At 37.1% G+C, this 17,327-nt stretch overlaps 1 protein-coding gene across 5 annotated transcripts in view; it reads left to right on the top strand.

Annotated features, from left to right (window-relative positions):
- GRIA4 (glutamate ionotropic receptor AMPA type subunit 4) overlaps positions 1–17,327 on the top strand; it is a 520,825-nt gene that overhangs the window by 91,477 nt on the left and 412,021 nt on the right. The gene's annotated exons all lie outside the window — the stretch shown is intronic.

Below are 17,327 nucleotides of genomic sequence, written 5' to 3'. Positions count from 1 at the left end.
TTTTAACCTCCTTGAATGCAATTAAACAGTGTGGAAAAATCATTGATTAAGATTACACTTTAGCCTCTTCTACCTGAAAAGTGTTAATTATTGGATTTGTGACAACACCAGAAAATGAGTAAGAGTAAATTAATAAGCATAATACACATTCAAACCTGATACTATCAAACTTTTTTTTTTTTTTTTTTTGCAGTACGCGGGCCTTTCACTGTTGTGGCCTCTCCCGTTGCGGAGCACAGGCTACGGACGCACAGGCTCAGCGGCCATGGCTCACGGGCCTAACCGCTCCGTGGCATGTGGGATCTTCCCAGACCGGGGCATGAACCCACGTCCCCTGCATCGGCAGGTGGAATCTCAAGCACTGCACCACCAGGGAAGCCCTAATACTATCAAACTTTAAAGTGACTTCCCCTAAAGTTAGGTGTGTGACTTAAAACTGCAAATTTTTTTTTTTTTTTACTTTGTGCTGTAGAAGAAATATTTGACCACAGTAATATATATTAATTTTTTCTCAAGGCACTTTTATTCTTACACACTTTTTTCTAGTCATTGAAGAAAAGTTAGCTTATAGCTATCTACAGCTTCAAAGACAAAGCACAATAAGTTCAAATTAAATAAAAATAAAATAAAACAATTGAAAACAAAATTTAATATCCAGGTCATTCAGAAGATTATGAAGTAATACAGGAAAATGCAAAGGTAAACTGATGAATATAATTGTAAGATATTTAACCACATACACACACACACACACACATATATATATATATAACTAAAAAAACAAAATAAAAAAAAATAAAGATAATAGGAAAACCAAAGAATGGGAAACATATAACTAATGGCTGATGGAAACAGGAATAGAAAGAAATTCATATAATAAAAATATTTTTTAAAGTATTAACAAATCACAGTAATGATACTAACATGTATAGTTTTTTAAAATTTTTTATTGATATAATTAACATATAGCATTATGTAAGTTTAGGGTGTACAATGTAATTTAATATATTTATATATTACAATATGATCACCACCATAGAATTAACTAAAACCTGTATCATGTCTCATAATTATAATTTCTTTTTTGTAGTGGGAACAACTAAGATATAGCCTCTTAGCAACTCTGAAATTTATAATACAGTATTGTCTGTAATCACTATTCTGTGCATTACAGCTCCAGAACTTATTTATCTACTAGTTGCTAGTTTGTACCCTTAAATAACATCTTCCTAATTCTACCACCCTTCATCCTTTGTAACCATCATTCTACTCTCTGTTTTTATGAATTTAGTTTCTTAGATTCCTCATATAAGTGATATCATACAGTATTGTTTTTCTTTGTCTGACATCTCACTTAATGTAATGCCCTCAAGGTCCAACCATATTCTTGTGCAAGTTGCAGGATTTCTTTCTTTTTCATGGCTGAATAATATTCCTCTGTGTGTGTGTGTGTGTGTGTGTGTGTGTGTGTGTGCGTGTAATACTAGCATATCTCATTTTATTGCTCTTCACTTAATTGCGCTTCATTGATATTGCATTTTTTTTTACAAATTGAATGTTTGTGGCAACCTTGTATAGAGCAAGTCTGTTAGCACTATTTTTTCAACATTTGCTCACTTTCTGTCTCCATGTCATATTTTGGTAAATCTCTCAATATTTCAAAATTCCATTATATTGTATTTGTTAAGGGCATCTGTGATCATTGATCTTTGATGTTATAATTGCTTTGGGGCACCGTGAACCATGCCCATATAAGACAATGAATTTAATTGGTAAACGTTGTGTGTGTTCTGACTTTTCCACTGACTGGCCATTGCTCCATCTCTCTTCCTCTCCTCAACCTCCATATTCTCTGTGACACAACAATGTTGGAATAAGTCAATTAATAACCCTACAATGGTCTCTAAGTGTTCAAGTGAAATGAAGAGTCACATGCCTCTCACTTTAAATAAAAGGCTAAAAATGGTTAAGCTTAGTGAAGAAGGCATGTTGAAAGTCTAAATAGACAGAAAGCTAGGCCCCTTCCACCAAACAGGTAGCCAAGCCATGAATGCAAAGAAAAAGTTCTTGAAGGAAATTAAAAGTGCTACTCCAGTGAACACACAAATGGTAAGAAAACAAAACAGCCTTATGGTTAATACAGAGAAAGTTTTACTGGTGTGTATAGATGATCAAACCAGCCACAATACTCCCTTGAGCCAAAGCCTAATCCAGAAAAAGGTCCTAACTCTCTTCAATCCTGTGAAGGCTGAGAAAGATGAGGAAGCTACAGAAGAAAAATTTGAAGCTTAGCAGAGGTTGGTTCTTGAGGTTTAAGGAGATAAGCCATCTCCATAACATAAAAGTACAAGGTGAAGCAGCAAGTTCTAATGTGGAAGCTGCCACAAGTTATCCAGAAAATCTAGCTAAAATAATTAATAAAGATAGCCACACTAAACAACAAATTTTCAATGTAGATGAAGCAGCCTTATATTGGAAGGAGATGGCTTCTAAGACTTTCAAAGCTAGAGAAGACTTTAAAGCTTTAAAGGACAGACTGATTCTCTTGTTTGAGGCTAACTTCAACTTTAAGTTGAAGCCAGTGCTCATTTATCATTCCCAAAATCCTAGGCCCCTTAAGAATTATGCTGAATCTACTCTGCCTATGCTCTATAAATGGAACAACAGAGCCTGGATGACAGCACATCAGTTTACAGCATGGTTTACTGAATAGTTTAAGCCCACTCTTGAGACCTACTGCTCAGGAAAAAAATTCCTTTCAAAATATTACTGCTCATTGACAATGCATCTTGCCACCCAAAAGCTCTGATGGAGAGGTACGGTGAGATTCATGTTGTTTTAATGCCTGCTAACATAGCATCTGTTCTGCAGCTCATGGATCAAGGCATAATTTTGCCTTTCAAGTCTTATTATCGATAGTGATTCCTCTTATGGATCTGGGCAAAGTAAAGGAAAGGATTCACCATTTTAGATGCCATTAAGAACATTAATATTCATGGGAAGAGGTCAAAATATTAACATATATAGGAATTTGGAAGAAGTTGATTCTAACCCTCATGGATGGCTTTGAGGGATTCAAGACTTCAGTGGAGGAAGTAACTGCATATGTGGTGGAAATAGCAAGAGAGCTAGAATTAGAAGTGGAGCCTGAAGACGTGACAGAAAGAATTGCTGCAATCTCATGATAAAACTTTAAGAAATGAAGAGTTGCTTCTTATGGATGAGTAAAGAAAGTGATTTATTGAGATGGAATCTACTTTTGGTGAAGACACTGTGAAGATTGTTGAAATGATAACAAAGGGTTTAGAATATTACGTAAGCTTAGCTGATGAAATAGCAGGAGGACTTGAGAGGATTGACTAATTTTGAAAGTTCTATTGTGGGTAAAATGCTAGCAAACAGCATTGCATGCTACAGAGAAATTGTTTGTGAAAGGAATAGTCAATTGATGCAGCAAACTTCAGTGTTGTTTTATTTTAAGAAAGTACCACAGCCACCCCAACCTTCAGCAACCACCACTGATCAGTTAGCAGCCATCAACATCAAGGCAAGATCCTCCACCAGCAAAAACATTAGCACTTTCTGGAGGCTCAGGTGATGGTTAGCACTTCTTAGCACTAAACCATTTTACATTGAGGTATGTGCATTGTTTTTTTAGATATAATGCTGTTGCTCACTTAATAAACTACAGTACAGTGTAAAGATAACTTTTATCTGCACTCAGAAACCAAAAAATTTGTGTGACTTTCTTTGTTGTGATAGTCACTTTATTGCAGGGGTCTGGAACCGAACCAGAAATATCTCCAAGGTTTGCCTGTATATCCAGAAGTTGAATTGCTGGATCAAATGGTAGTTCTATTTTTAATTTCTTGAGGAACCTTCATACTGCTTTCCATAGTGGCTATACAAGTTACATTCCCACCAATAGTAAATATCTCCACATCCTCGCCAACACTTGTTATCTCTTGTCTACTTGATGATAGCCATTTTAACAGATGTGCAGTGATACCTCATTGATTTTTTATTTGTATTCACCTGATGACTAGTGATGTTAAGTATCTTCTTATGTACATGTTGGCTATTTGGATGTCTTTTTTGGAGAATGTCTAGTTCCTCTGCTCATTTTTTAAACAGATTTTTTCATCAAATTATATGAGTTCATTATATATTTTTGGATGTTAACCCTAATCCAATATGGTTTGCAAATATTTTCTCCCATTCCACAGGTTGTTTTTTCATTTTGTTAATTGTTTCTTTTGCTGTGCAGAATCTTTTTAGTTTTGATGTAGTCCCACTTGTTGATTTTGGTTTTGTGCTTCCAGTGTCTTATCTAAAAAATCTTTGCCAAGACCAATGTCAAGGAGCTGTTCCCTATGTTTTCTTCTAGGAGTTTTATCATATTAGGTCTTATGTTTAAGTTTTTAATCCACTTTGAGTAAATTTTTCAGAGTGAGGTAAGAGAGGGGTCCAATTTCTTCTTCATGTGGTTATCAAGTTTTTACACCATTTGTTGGAGACTATTCTTTCCTCATTGAGTGTTCTTGGCTCCCTTGTCAAATATTAGTTGACCGAAAATGTGGGAGTTTGTTTCTGTGCTCTTGATTCTATTCCATTGGTCAATGTGCCTATTTTTATGGCAGTACCATACTGTTCTAATTTATTACTATAGGTGTGTAATACAGTATGAAATCAGAAAATGTGATGTCTCCAGCTTTGTTTTTCTTTTTCAAGATTGCTTTGGCTATTTGGAGTTTTTTGTGAATACATACAAATTTTAGGACAGTTCTTTTTCTATTTCTGTGAAAAATGTCACTGGAATTTTGACAGGGATTGCATTGAATCTATAGATGGCTTTGGGTAGTATGTACATTTTAACAAAATTAATTCTTCAGATCCATGAACCCAGCCATCATTTTCCATTTATGTGTGTCTTCTTCAGTTTCTTTCATCAAAGTCTTGTAGTTTTCATTGTACAAATCTTATACATCCTTAGTCAAATTTATTCCTAAGTATTTTATTGTTTTTGATGTGCTACTATGAATGTGATAGTTTTCTTTATTTACTTTTCAGCTGTTTTGTTGTTTGTGTATGGTTGCTAGTGCAACTGATTTCTGTATGTTGATTTTATACATGGTACTGATACATTTATACTGATAGCCTAATGGAGGTTTCTTTGTAGGTTACAATCAATCCCTGGCTGCTTTTAGAATTTTTCTTTATCTTTGATTTTTGACAGTCTCCTTATAATGTGTCTTGGAGAAGGTCTTTTTGCATTGAAATAATAGGGTGATCTATCAGCTTCATGAACTTGGATGTCCAATTCTCTCCCAGGTTTGGGAAGTTCTCAGCTATTATTTCTTTAAATAAACTTTCTATCCCCTTTGCCCTCTCTTCTCCTTCTGGACTCTGATTATTCTTTGTGCTTTTTATGGAATCCATAGATCACATAGACTTTCTTTGTTCTTTTTCATTCTTTTTTCTTTGTTCTCTTCTAAGTGAGTTATTTCAACATCTATGTCCTCTAACTCATTTATTACGTCTTCATTTGTCCTGCTCTACTGCAGATGATCTTTATTGTATATTTTACTTCATTCATTGAATTTTTAAGCTTCAGAATTTGTTTAGTTCTTTTCATAAATATCTCAATTTGATCATGTATTTTTTTCATGATTTCATTGAAATGTCTTTCTGAGTTTTCTTGTAGCTTGTTGAGTTTCTTTAAAAACAGCTATTTTTAGTTATTTATGTATTAGATCATGAACCTCCATGACCTTGAGCTCAGTATTGGAGAATTATTTTTATCTTTTGATAATAACATTCCCTTGAATTTTTTTTTTTTTTCGGTTCGCGGGTCTCTCACTGCTGTGGCCTCTCCCGTCGCGGAGCACAGACTCCGGATGCACAGGCTCAGCGGCCACGGCTCACGGGCCCAGCCGCTCTGTGGCACGTGGGATCCTCCCGGACCAGGGCATGAACCCGTGTCCCCTGCATCGGGAGGCGGACTCTCAAACACTGCGCCACCAGGGAAGTCCCCATTCCCTTGATTTTTTTGATGTTCATTGTAGTTTTACATTGCTGCTTTCATATTTGACATAGCAGACACCTTAAATCTTTGCTAGTTTCCTTCAGCTGGGTTATTCTATTTATTGCTGCTGTATCTTTTCCAATATGAGACCCCAAGAAAAAAAAAATCTACGCTTTTCTCTGCCTTTGTGTAGGTACATTCTACTCTTCTTGCTCCCTCTTGTGGCAGAATTCTTAAGCTTTGATGTCGTATCTGGTTCTTACAACTCACCAGACTGCTACTGGAGCCTTTCTTTTGTTTTTCAAAAGGTGGCACCATAGCTGAAATTTGTGGTTTCTCCCTTGCCCACAGACCCTGGCCTGTTTTCTGAGTGTATTTCCTGTCTGCTGTAGCTCAATCTTCCCTCTGCACTTTGGAACATGCACAAGAAGTTGCCTCAGTGTGGTGGGTGGTGTGTGTTTACCACTTGTGGCATTGGGGGTGCCTACAGACCTAGTAGGGAGATACTCAGGTAAGGTACTCCCAGAAACTCACAGGTGGGCTTCCTGATGAAGTCTGCAGTGCAGTCTGCAGGAACTGCATCCCTTTAATCCCTTTGATATCGTTATCTTCCTTTTTCTTGATCAGCTCCCTCTTCCCAGTCATGGAGATCTTGCCTCAGTACTCTGGGTGCTGCTGGAGAGAAATGGGTTTACTGCTGTCCTTTTCCCTTGCAAGAAAGGAGGCCACTGCTTGATAGGTCATCCCCATGTGGTGTTGCATGGGATGCGGGGGTGGGAGTGGGGACAGCACTGTTAAAATTCTTACCATCTTCACTGCATTCTATAACTCATATACATTTTTTTCTCCAACGGTGTGCTAGAATTTCCCCTTAAGAGGCTGGACTTCTACAGTTTCTCCTCATTTGTGGGTATCTTACCAGGTCAGCACTCTCCAGGTTCTTTTCCTGACCTTGGCAACAGGGGTTGAGACAGGTTGGCTACTTTGCCAGTTCCACAGCCTGAACAGTCTGTCTGCCTGGTTTGGATGCACAAATGGGCAAGACTTCTCCTAGGTCCCTTGTCATGTAATGTTGGATCCCACAACTCCCAGAAAATGTGCTTTTGTTCATGGAAGGGTGTCTAATTCTTGGTTGAAAAGGGGACAAAAAGTAGAAACATCTTACATCACCATGATGCTGATATCACTCATACATAGTGTTTGAGGTATGCCAGCCATTGTTCTAAACATTTTGCATATATTAATGCATTTAGTCCTATAAGATATGTGATATTATTGCCATTTAAAGTTAAGGAAACTGAAGAACAGATAGGATAAATGACTTGCCCGGTGTTGGCAGGGATTCTTATCCACATCTAATCATGTATTTAAAATAAAGACAATCAAATTACACAAATTACACAATTACATGTGAAGATGCAATAGAACAGAGAGACTTATGAATAAATATCAATTAAATAGTAATTTGTTATTGTTCTCTTGGAGAAGAATTTAATATTAAAACAAAATGATTTTATTCAACCTTCTGATTCATAATGTCATTTCTTATAACTTATTCCAAAGAAATAATTCAAAACTTAAGTAATTAAAAAGTTCTGTACAAAGACATTACAACATGTTTGCACAGGGAGCTAAGTAGGCAGGGCTATGTAGTTGCAGTAATTCCTAAAAAAAAAAAACCTCAAAAATTGATAAATTGTTAAAGAGATTGGAGATGTCATTGTAATGAAACTTATATTTCCATTAAAAAGATATGTTTCAGGGACTTCCTTGGAAGTCCAGTGGTAAAGGATCTGCCTTACAATGCAGGAGATGCAGGTTTGATCCCTGGTCAGGAGCTAAGATCCCTCACGCTGCGGGGCAACTAAGCCTGCGTGCCACAACTACTGAGCCCGTGTGCCTCAACTAGAGCCTGTGTGCCGCAAACTACAAAGGCCATGTGCTCTGGAGCCTGCATGCCACAACTATAGAGCCCACACACCCTTGAGCCCATGTACCACAACTAGAGAGAAGCCTGTGCACTACAACGAAGAGCCCACGTGCCACAACGAAAGATCCCACATGCCTCAAAGAAGATCCCGCTTGCCGCAGCTAAGACCCGATTCAGCGAAAAATAAAAATAAAATAAATAAATAATAAAGACAATTTTAAAATGATAGGTTTCAAAAATATAAAGCAGTACTGAGAAGTATTTGTGAAATAACATTAAATGAAAGGACAAAATAGAATTTTTTTTGGAGTATAGTTGATTCATAATGTTGTGTTAGTTTCAGGTGTACAGCAAAGTGAATCTGTAATACATATACATGTCCATTCTTTTTTTTTAGATTCTTTTCCCATATAGGCCATTACAGAGTATTGAGTAGAGTTCCCTGTGCTATGCAGTAGTTCCTTATTAGTTATCTATTTTATATACAGTAGTGTGTTTATATCAATCCCAATATTCCAATTTATCCCTCCCCCCACGCCCCCTTATCACCTGGTAACCATATTGTGTTGTCTACATCTGTAACTCTATTTCTGTTTCGTAGATAATTTCATTTGTACCCTTTTTCTCAGATTCCACATATAAGCAATATCATATGATATTTGGCTTTCTCTGAAAAACTTACTTCACTCAGAATAACAATCTCTAGGTCCATCCATATTGCTGCAAATGACATTATTTTGTTCTTTTTTATGGCTGAGTAATATTCCATTGTATATATTACCACATTTTCTTTATTTCTTTTTTAACATCTTTATTGGAGTATAATTGCTTTACAATGGTGTGTAGGTTTCTGCTTCATAACAAAGTGAATCAGTTATACATATACATATATCCCCATATCTCTTCCTCCTTGCATCTCCCTCCCTCCCACCCACACCCCCTATCCCACCCTTATAGGTGGTCACAAAGCACCGAGCTGATCTCCCTGTGCTATGCGGTTGCTTCCCACTAGCTATCTATTTTACATTTGGTAGTGTTTATATGTCCCATGCCACTCTCCTCACTTTGTCCCAGCTTACCCTTCACCCTCCCCATATCCTCAAGTCCATTCTTTAGTAGGTCTGTGTCTTTATTCCCATCTTACCCGAAGTTTCTTCATGACCATTTTTTTTTAGATTCTATATATATTTGGGATTAGCATACGGTGTTTGTTTTTCTCTTTCTAATTTACTGCACTCTGTATGACAGACTCTAGGTCCATCCACCTCACTACAAATAACTCAATTTTGTTTTGTTTTATGGCTGAGTAATACCACATTTTCTTTATCCATTCCTCTGTTGATGGACATTTAGTTTGTGTCCATGTCCTGGCTATTGTAAATAGTTCTTCAGTGAACATTGGGGTGCATGTATCTTTTTGAATTATAGTTTTATTTGGATATATGCCCAGGAGTGGGATTGCTGGATCATATGGTATCTCTATTTTTAGATCTTTAAGGAACTCCATAATGTTCTCCACAGTAGCTGTACCAGTTTACATTCCCAGCAACAGTGTAGGAGGGTTCCCTTTTCTGCACACCCTCTCCACCACTGATTGTTAGTAGATTTTTTGATGATGGCCATTCTGAAGGGGGTGAGGTGATACCTAATTGTGGTTTTGATTTGCATTTCTCTAATAATTAGTGACGTTGAGAATCTTTTCATGTACTCTTAACCATCTGTATGTCTTCTTTGGAGAAAAGTCTATTTAGATTATCTGCCTATTTTTTGACTTGCTTGTTTGTTTTTTTGATATTGAGATGCATAAGCTAATTGTATATTTTGGAGATCAATCCCTTGTTGGTCACTTTGTTTGCAAATATTTTTCTCCCATTCTGAGGGTTGTCTTTTCATTTTGTTTATGGTTTCCTTTGCTGTGCAAAAGCTTTTAAGTTTAATAAGGCCCCATTTGTTTATTTTTGTTTTTATTTTCATTACTCTAGGAGGTGGATCAAAAAAAGATCTTGTTGTGATTTATGTCAGAGAGTGTTCTGTGAATGTTTTCCTCTTAAATTTTTATAGTATCCAGTCTTACATTTAGGTCTTTAATCCATTTTGAGTTTATTTTTCTTTATGATGTTAGGGAGTATTCTAATTTCACTCTTTTATATGTAACTGTCCAGTTTTCCCAGCACCACTTATCGGAGAGACTGTCTTTTCTTCATTGTATGTTCTTGCCTCCTTTGTCATAGATTAGGTGACCATATGTGCGTGGGTTTATCTCTGGACTTTCATTTTCCATTGATCTATATTTCTGTTTTTGTGCCAGTACCATATTGTCTTGATTTCTGTAGCTTTGTAGTATAGTCTGAAGTCAGGGAGCCTGATTCCTCCAGCTGAGTTTTTCTTTATCAATATTGTTTTGGTTATTCATGGACTTTTGTGTTTCCACACAAATTGTAAATTTTTTTTGTTCTAATTCTGTGAAAAATGCCATAGGTAATTTGATAGGGATTGCATTGAATCTGTAGACCGCTTTAGGTAGTATAATCATTTACAATATTGATTCTTCCAATCCAAGAACATGGTATATTTCTCTATCTGTTTGTGTCATCTTTTATTTCTTTCATCAGTATCTTATAGTTTTCTGAATACAGGTCTTTTGCCTCCATAGGTAGGTTTATGCCTAGGTATTTTATTCTTTTTGTTAGAACAGTAAATGGGATTGTTTCCTTGATTCCTCTTTCTGATCTTTCATTGTTAGTGTATAGGAATACAAAAGATTTCTGTGTATTAATTTTGTGTACTGCAACTTTTCCAAATTCATTGATTAGCTCTAGTAGTGGCATCTTTAGGGTTTCCTATGTATATGTCATCTGCAAACAGTGACAGCTTTACACCTTCTTTTTCAATTTGGATTCATTTTATGTATTTTTCTTCTCTGATTGCCATGGCTAGGACTTCCAATACTATGCTGAATAACAGTGGTGAGAGTGGACATCCTTGTCTTGTTCCTGCTGTAGAGGAAATGCTTGCAGTTTTTCACCATTGAGAATGATGTTTGCTGTGGGATTGCCATATATGGCCTTTATTATGTTAAGGAAGATTCCCTCTATGCCTTCTCTATGGAGAGTTTTTACCATAAATGTTGTTTGAATTTATCAAAAGCTTTTTCTGCATCTATTAAGATAATCATACGATTTTCATTCTTCAATTTTTCGATGTAGTGTATCACACTGATTGATTTGCCAATATTGAAGAATTCTGTTATCCCTGGGATAAATCCCACTTGATCATGTTGTATCATCCTTTTAATGTGTTGTTGGAATCAGTTTGCTAGTATTTTGTTGAGGATTTTTGCATCTATGTTCATTGGTGATATTGGCCTGTGATTTTCTTTATTGTGATATCTGTGTCTGGTTTTGGGATCAGGGTGATGGTGGCCTTGTAGAATGATCTTGGGAGTGTTCCTTCCACTGCAATTCTTTTGGAAGACTTTCAGGAGGATAGGTGTTAACTCTTCTTTAAATGTTTGATAGAATTTGCCTGTGAAGCCATCTGGTCCTGGACTTTTGTTTGTTGAAAGATTTTTAATCACAGTTTCAATTTCAATAATTGTGAAATTATTGTATTTACAGTGATTGCGTTCATATATTCTATTTCTTCCTGGTTCAGTCTTGGAAGGTTTTACCTTTCTCAGAATTTGTCCATTTCTTCTAGGTTGTCCATTATTTTGGCATATGTTTGCTTGTAGTAATGTCTTATAATCCTTGTATATCTGTGGTGTCAGTTATAACTCCTGCTTTTTCACTTCTAATCTTTGATTTGAGTCCTTTCTCTTTTATTCCTTGATGAGTCTTAGTAAAGTTTTATTAGTTTGGTTTATCTTCTAAAAGAACCAGCTTTTAGTTTCATTGATCTTTGCTATTGTTTTTTTCTTCTCTGTTTCATTTATTTCTGCTCTGATCTTTATGATTTCTTTCCTTCTACTAACTTTGTGTTTTGTTTGTTCTTCTTTCTCTAGTTGCTTTTAGGTGTAATGATAGGTTGTTTACTAGAGATTTTTCTTTTTTTTGAGGTAAGATTGTATTCTTATAAACTTCCCTCTTAGAACTGCTTTTACTGTGTCACATAGGTTTTGGATCACTGGGATTTTGTTACCATTTGTCTCTAGGTATTTTTTTTTTATTTCCTCTTTGATTTCTTAAGTGATCAATTGATTATTTAGTAACATTTTTTAGCCTCCATGTGTTTGTGCTTTTAACTCTTTTTTTTTCCTGTAATTGATTTATAATCTCATAGTGTTGTGGTCAGAAAAGATGCTTGATATGATTTCAGTTTTCTTAAATTTACCCAGACTTGATTTGTGATCCAAGATGTGATTATCCTGGAGGATATTCCATGTGCACTTCAGAAGAAAGTGTATTGTGTTGCTTTCGGATGGAATGTCTTATAAATATCAATTAAGTCTATCTGGTCTAATGTGTCATTTAAGGCTTCTGTTTCCTTATTAATTTTCTGTCTGGATGATCTGTCCATTGGTGTAAGTGGGGTGTTAAAGTTCCCCACTATTTTTCTGTTACTGTTGATTTCCCCTTTTATGACTGTTAGAATTTGCCTTTGTATTGAGGTGTTCACTATGTGGGGTGCATATATATTTACAATTATTATATTTTCTTCTTGGATTGATCCCTTGATCATTATGTAGTGTCCTTCCTTGTCTCTTGTAACAGTCTTTATTTTAAAGACTATTTTGTCTGATATGAGTATTGCATGGAGTATCTATTTCCATCCCCTCACTTTCAGTCTGTATGTGTCCCTAGGTCAGAAGTGGGTCTCTAGTAGATAGCATATATACGGGTCTTGTTTTTGTATCCCTTCAGCCAGTCTGTGTCTTGGTTGGAGCATTTAAACCATTTACATTTAAGATAGTCATCAATATGTATGTTCCTCTTGACATTTTCTTAATTGTTTTGGGTTTGTTTCTGTAGAACTTTTTTCTTCTCTCCCTCTTTTGTTCTTTTCTCCTGTGTTTCTCACCTAAGGAAGTTCCTTTAGCACTTATTTTAAAGCTGGTTTGGTGGTGCTGAGTTCTCTTAGCTTTTGCTTGTCTCTGAAGCTTGTGATTTCTCCATCAAATCTGAATGAGAGCTTTGCTGTGTAAATTATTCTTGGTTGTAGGTTTTTCCTTTTCAATATATCCTGCCACTCCTTCTGGCCTGTAGAGTTTCTTCTTTAAAAACAGCTGATAACTTTATGGGGATTCCCTTGTATCTTATTTGTTGCTTTTCCCTTGCTGCTTTTAATATTTTTCTTTGTATTTAATTTTTGTTAGTTTGATTAATTTGTGTCTCAGCATGTTCCTTGTTGGGTTTATCCTGTATGGGACTCTCTGCATTTCCTGGATGTAGATAACTATTTCCTTTCCCATGTTAGGGAAGTTTCCTAATATAATTCCTTCAAATATTCTCTCAGTCTCTTTCTCTTTCTCTTCTTCCTCTGGGACCCCTATAATTCTAATGTTGGTGTGTTTTTCTTGTCCCAGAGGTCTCTGAGATTGTCCTCATTTCTTTTCATTCTTTTTTCTTTATTCTGTTCCAAGGCAGTGATTTCCACCATTCTATCTTCCAGCTTACTTAGCCTTTCTTCTGCCTCAGTTATTCTGCTATTGATTCCTTCTAGTGTATTTTGATTTCAGTTATTGTATTGTTTATCACTGTTTGTTCTTTAGTTCTTCTAGGTCCTTGTTAAACATTTCTTGTATCTTCTGGATCCCTGCCTCCATTCTTTTTCAGAGATGTTGGATCATCTTTACTATCATTGCTCTGAATTCTTTTTCAGGTAGATTGCCTGTCTCCTCTTCATTTTCTTGGTCTTACAGGTTTTTACCTTGCTCCTTCTTCTGCAGCATATTTCTTTGTTGTCTTACTTTTTCTGCTGTGTTTGTGGTGTCCTTTCCACAGGCTGCAGGGTTGTAGTTCCTCTTGCTTCTGGTGTCTGCCCCTGGTGGGTGAGCTTGGTCCCAGGGATTGTGTAGGCCTCCTGGTGGGAGGGACTGGGGCCTGCCCTCTGGTGGGTGGAGCTGAGTCTTGTCCCTCTGGTGAGCAGGGCCATGTCAAGTGGTGTGTTTTGGTGTGTCTGTGAGCTTAGCATGACTTTAGCCAGCTTCTCTGCTGATGGGTTGGGCTGTGTTCCTGTGTTTCTGGTTGTTTTGCCTGAGGTGTTCTAGCACTGGAATTTGCAGACAGTTGGTTGCAGCTGGGTCATAGTGCCAAGATGGGGACCGCCAGGAGAGCTCATGCTAATTAACATTCCCTGAGGCTGGGAATTCCCTAGCAGTCCAGTGGCCAGGACTCAGTGCTCCCCCTTGGGAGCTCAGGTTCAGCCCCCAGCAGGGGAACCTAGATGCCACAAGCTTTGTGGCACAGCCAAAACAAAACATTCAAACAAACAAAAACCAAGACAAACAATAAAAACAAAAAACAAGACAGAAACAAAGTAAACAATGAAACAAAAACAGCAGAAACCAAAACAAACATTAAAAACAAAACTAACAAAAACAAAAAATAGAAAAACCCAAACAAAAAAGCAAAGAAAACAAAAACAACAACAACCAAAAAACCTCCCCAAACCAAACCCCCCAAAAACAAAAAATAATATAAAAATAAAGAAATAAAATATATATTTAAAAAATGTAAGAAATAAAAATAATAAATGAATAAGTTAAAAACTTCCCTGGGTCCTCTGCTATCAGTGTCCTTGCCCCTACAGTGAGCCACAGCCAACCCCTGCCTCCCTTGAAGGCCCTCCAAGACCTCTTATTAGGTCTCTGGACCCACTGTGGGCACTGTAGGGGCAGATCAGACTCTGACCTGGCCCTACTTTCATGTACACGTGCCCACAAAGTCTACAGTTGCTAAAGCTAGACCAGTCTCAGTTGTGGAAGCACTCATTGTCCATTCAGATGTTCTGCAGGTGCTGGGTTTACCAAGCTGATCACAGTGGTTTAATCTGCAGCATGTGCAGGTGCAGTGAGAGATTTCAGCTCTTCTTCCTTAGTCACATAGCCCCTGGGGCTCAGCTTTGGTTTTGGTCCCACCTCTGCATGTGGGTCACCCTCAGGCGTCTGCTCCCTACCCAGGAGAGATGAGGTGAAGGCAGGGACTGGGAGCATGACGGCCCATTTTAGTGGGATGGGGCATACAGCTACTGACTGGGTCACTCTTGCTTGCTTAGGTGGGGGGGCAAAAGGTGGTGACTGACTGGTGCATGAGTGCTTGCTTTGGTGGGAATCCCTCTCATTGCCCATGGAGCAGGGGCTGGTGTGTGAGGAGAGAGGCCTCAATAGTGGCCCTGCCTTCGTGGCGCCACTCAGCACTGATGCCTTCCATTGCATCCATGCTTCCTCCAGAGCACTCCTGGCTGTGAGCCCCTCGTTCCCATCCCCTCAGGCTGTCTCCATGCAGCCAACAGCAGTCCTCTACTTGGGTCTGCTCTCCAAATCCCATGTTTCAGCACCCAACCCCCGCCAGCACTGGCAGAACCCTGTCTCAGGCTGGGGTGCCCAAAACTGTGGCACAGACTGTCCGTCAAATTCTCTCTCTGTCCTACCTGCCACAGGCCCACTGCTACAATTTCCTCCGATAGCCCTCAAAGCTTCCCTCCATCTCAGCTGATCCAGCTGCCAGTGAGGGGGCCTCTCCAGTTATGTTAACCTCTCATCTCCTTCAGCTCCTCTGCAAGAGGAGGAGCTAATCTTGTTTCCTCTTTTCTTTTTCTTTCTTTTCTCTCTTTTGTCCTACCCAATTACATGAGGATCTTTTCTTGTCCTTTTAGGTGTCTGCTAGTGCTCAGCAGGTGCTCTGTGTGAATTGTTCCACTTGTAGATGCATTCTTGATATACTTGTGGGGATAAGTGAACCCCAGGTCCTTCTATTCTGCCATCTTGACCCAAACTCTGCATGACTCTTCCAGAGTACCATTTTTAAGTGTACTCTTCTTAGAACTATTTTAAACCTATATGTACCAAAAAATAAATATTGGTAAGCAAAGACAGTAGTTATTCCATAATGGAGACAAAATGATAGATTCCTTTTAAATATTTTACATTTCTGAAAAAATACATTCACTTTTTGATGCACTTACAAACATAAAAGAAAATTAAGACTACGGCTTTATTTTTAATTTACCAAATTATCAAACCCATTACCTTCTGCCTTTTCTGCATTAGATTCCAAAGCCTACTGGGATGTATAAAGAATGAGCAATTTCTTGTGAATATTTATAGGATTAATCTATTATACTTCATCTAATATTTTAGTTATAGTACATTTAAGTGCTGACAATGCTTTTCTGTAAGAAATAAAATAAAATTACTAGTACTTAATTGATTTTGCACAAATACTCAAACAGTAAAGAAGAGGACCAAAAACTTCACTGATATTTATAATTATAAATATATCTTTATCTAATTTATTTCAAAATCTTACAGATATCTCCAGGTCTGTAAATATAATAAATATTTATTCAATAACAACTTACATGTAATACTTGTTTAAAAAGACACGTTACTTTCTTCATTCAGTGAGTGTCTATAATACACAACACTCTTTGGCAGCCACCAAAGAAATAATTCTTTCCCTGTAAGTTTTTATTAATCAATTTATAACCTAATTAACTATTTAATTACAATTGCAGGGAATGCTAATAAAAATTATAGGTTCTATGAGAGCTTTCAAAATGTTTGCTGAATTTAGGGATCAAGAAAGATATCCTCAAGATAGTAACTGATCTGAGTAATGAAAAGTGACTAAGAGGCCACTAGATGAGTGAATAGTGGTTAAGTGCAGAGGAACATTTCAGACTGAGGGAGTAGGTGCCAAAGGCCCCACAGAAAGAAAAATGGCCAGTGTGGTCAAAGTCCACAGAGAAGTGGCTGTATAGGCCAGAAGATGGAAGACTTGTTAAGCCTAGCTAGGAACTTGGTCTTCATCTTAATGTAGAAGCTTCTGAAGGACTTTGAAAGAAAATGAACAAATTTACATTTTTAAAGATCACCCTGAATCTGGTGTAGAGAAAGGATTGAAGGAAGATATGGATGATTGCTGGGAGTTTCTTAAGTAGTCTAAGAAAGATATGAATGGGTAGAGAAAACCCCTTTAACAACTGCAACAAAGAAGATTAAATATTTTGGAATAAGCTTAAAAAGAAATACGGGCTACCTCTATAAGGAAAACTTTAAAACATACCTGAAAGAAGTAAAAGTATACTTGAACAAGTAAGAGACATCCCCTCTTCCTGTATGAGACTATTCAACATTATAAAGATGTCAGTTCTCCCTTAATTAACTTATAAAATTAGCTGAATCTTAATCAAAATATTAGCAGGCTTTTT

The sequence above is a fragment of the Phocoena sinus genome, chromosome 8 (genome assembly GCF_008692025.1).
Source record: "Phocoena sinus isolate mPhoSin1 chromosome 8, mPhoSin1.pri, whole genome shotgun sequence".
Lineage (NCBI taxonomy): Eukaryota > Metazoa > Chordata > Mammalia > Artiodactyla > Phocoenidae > Phocoena > Phocoena sinus.
This window is presented reverse-complemented; position numbering and strand designations above follow the sequence as displayed.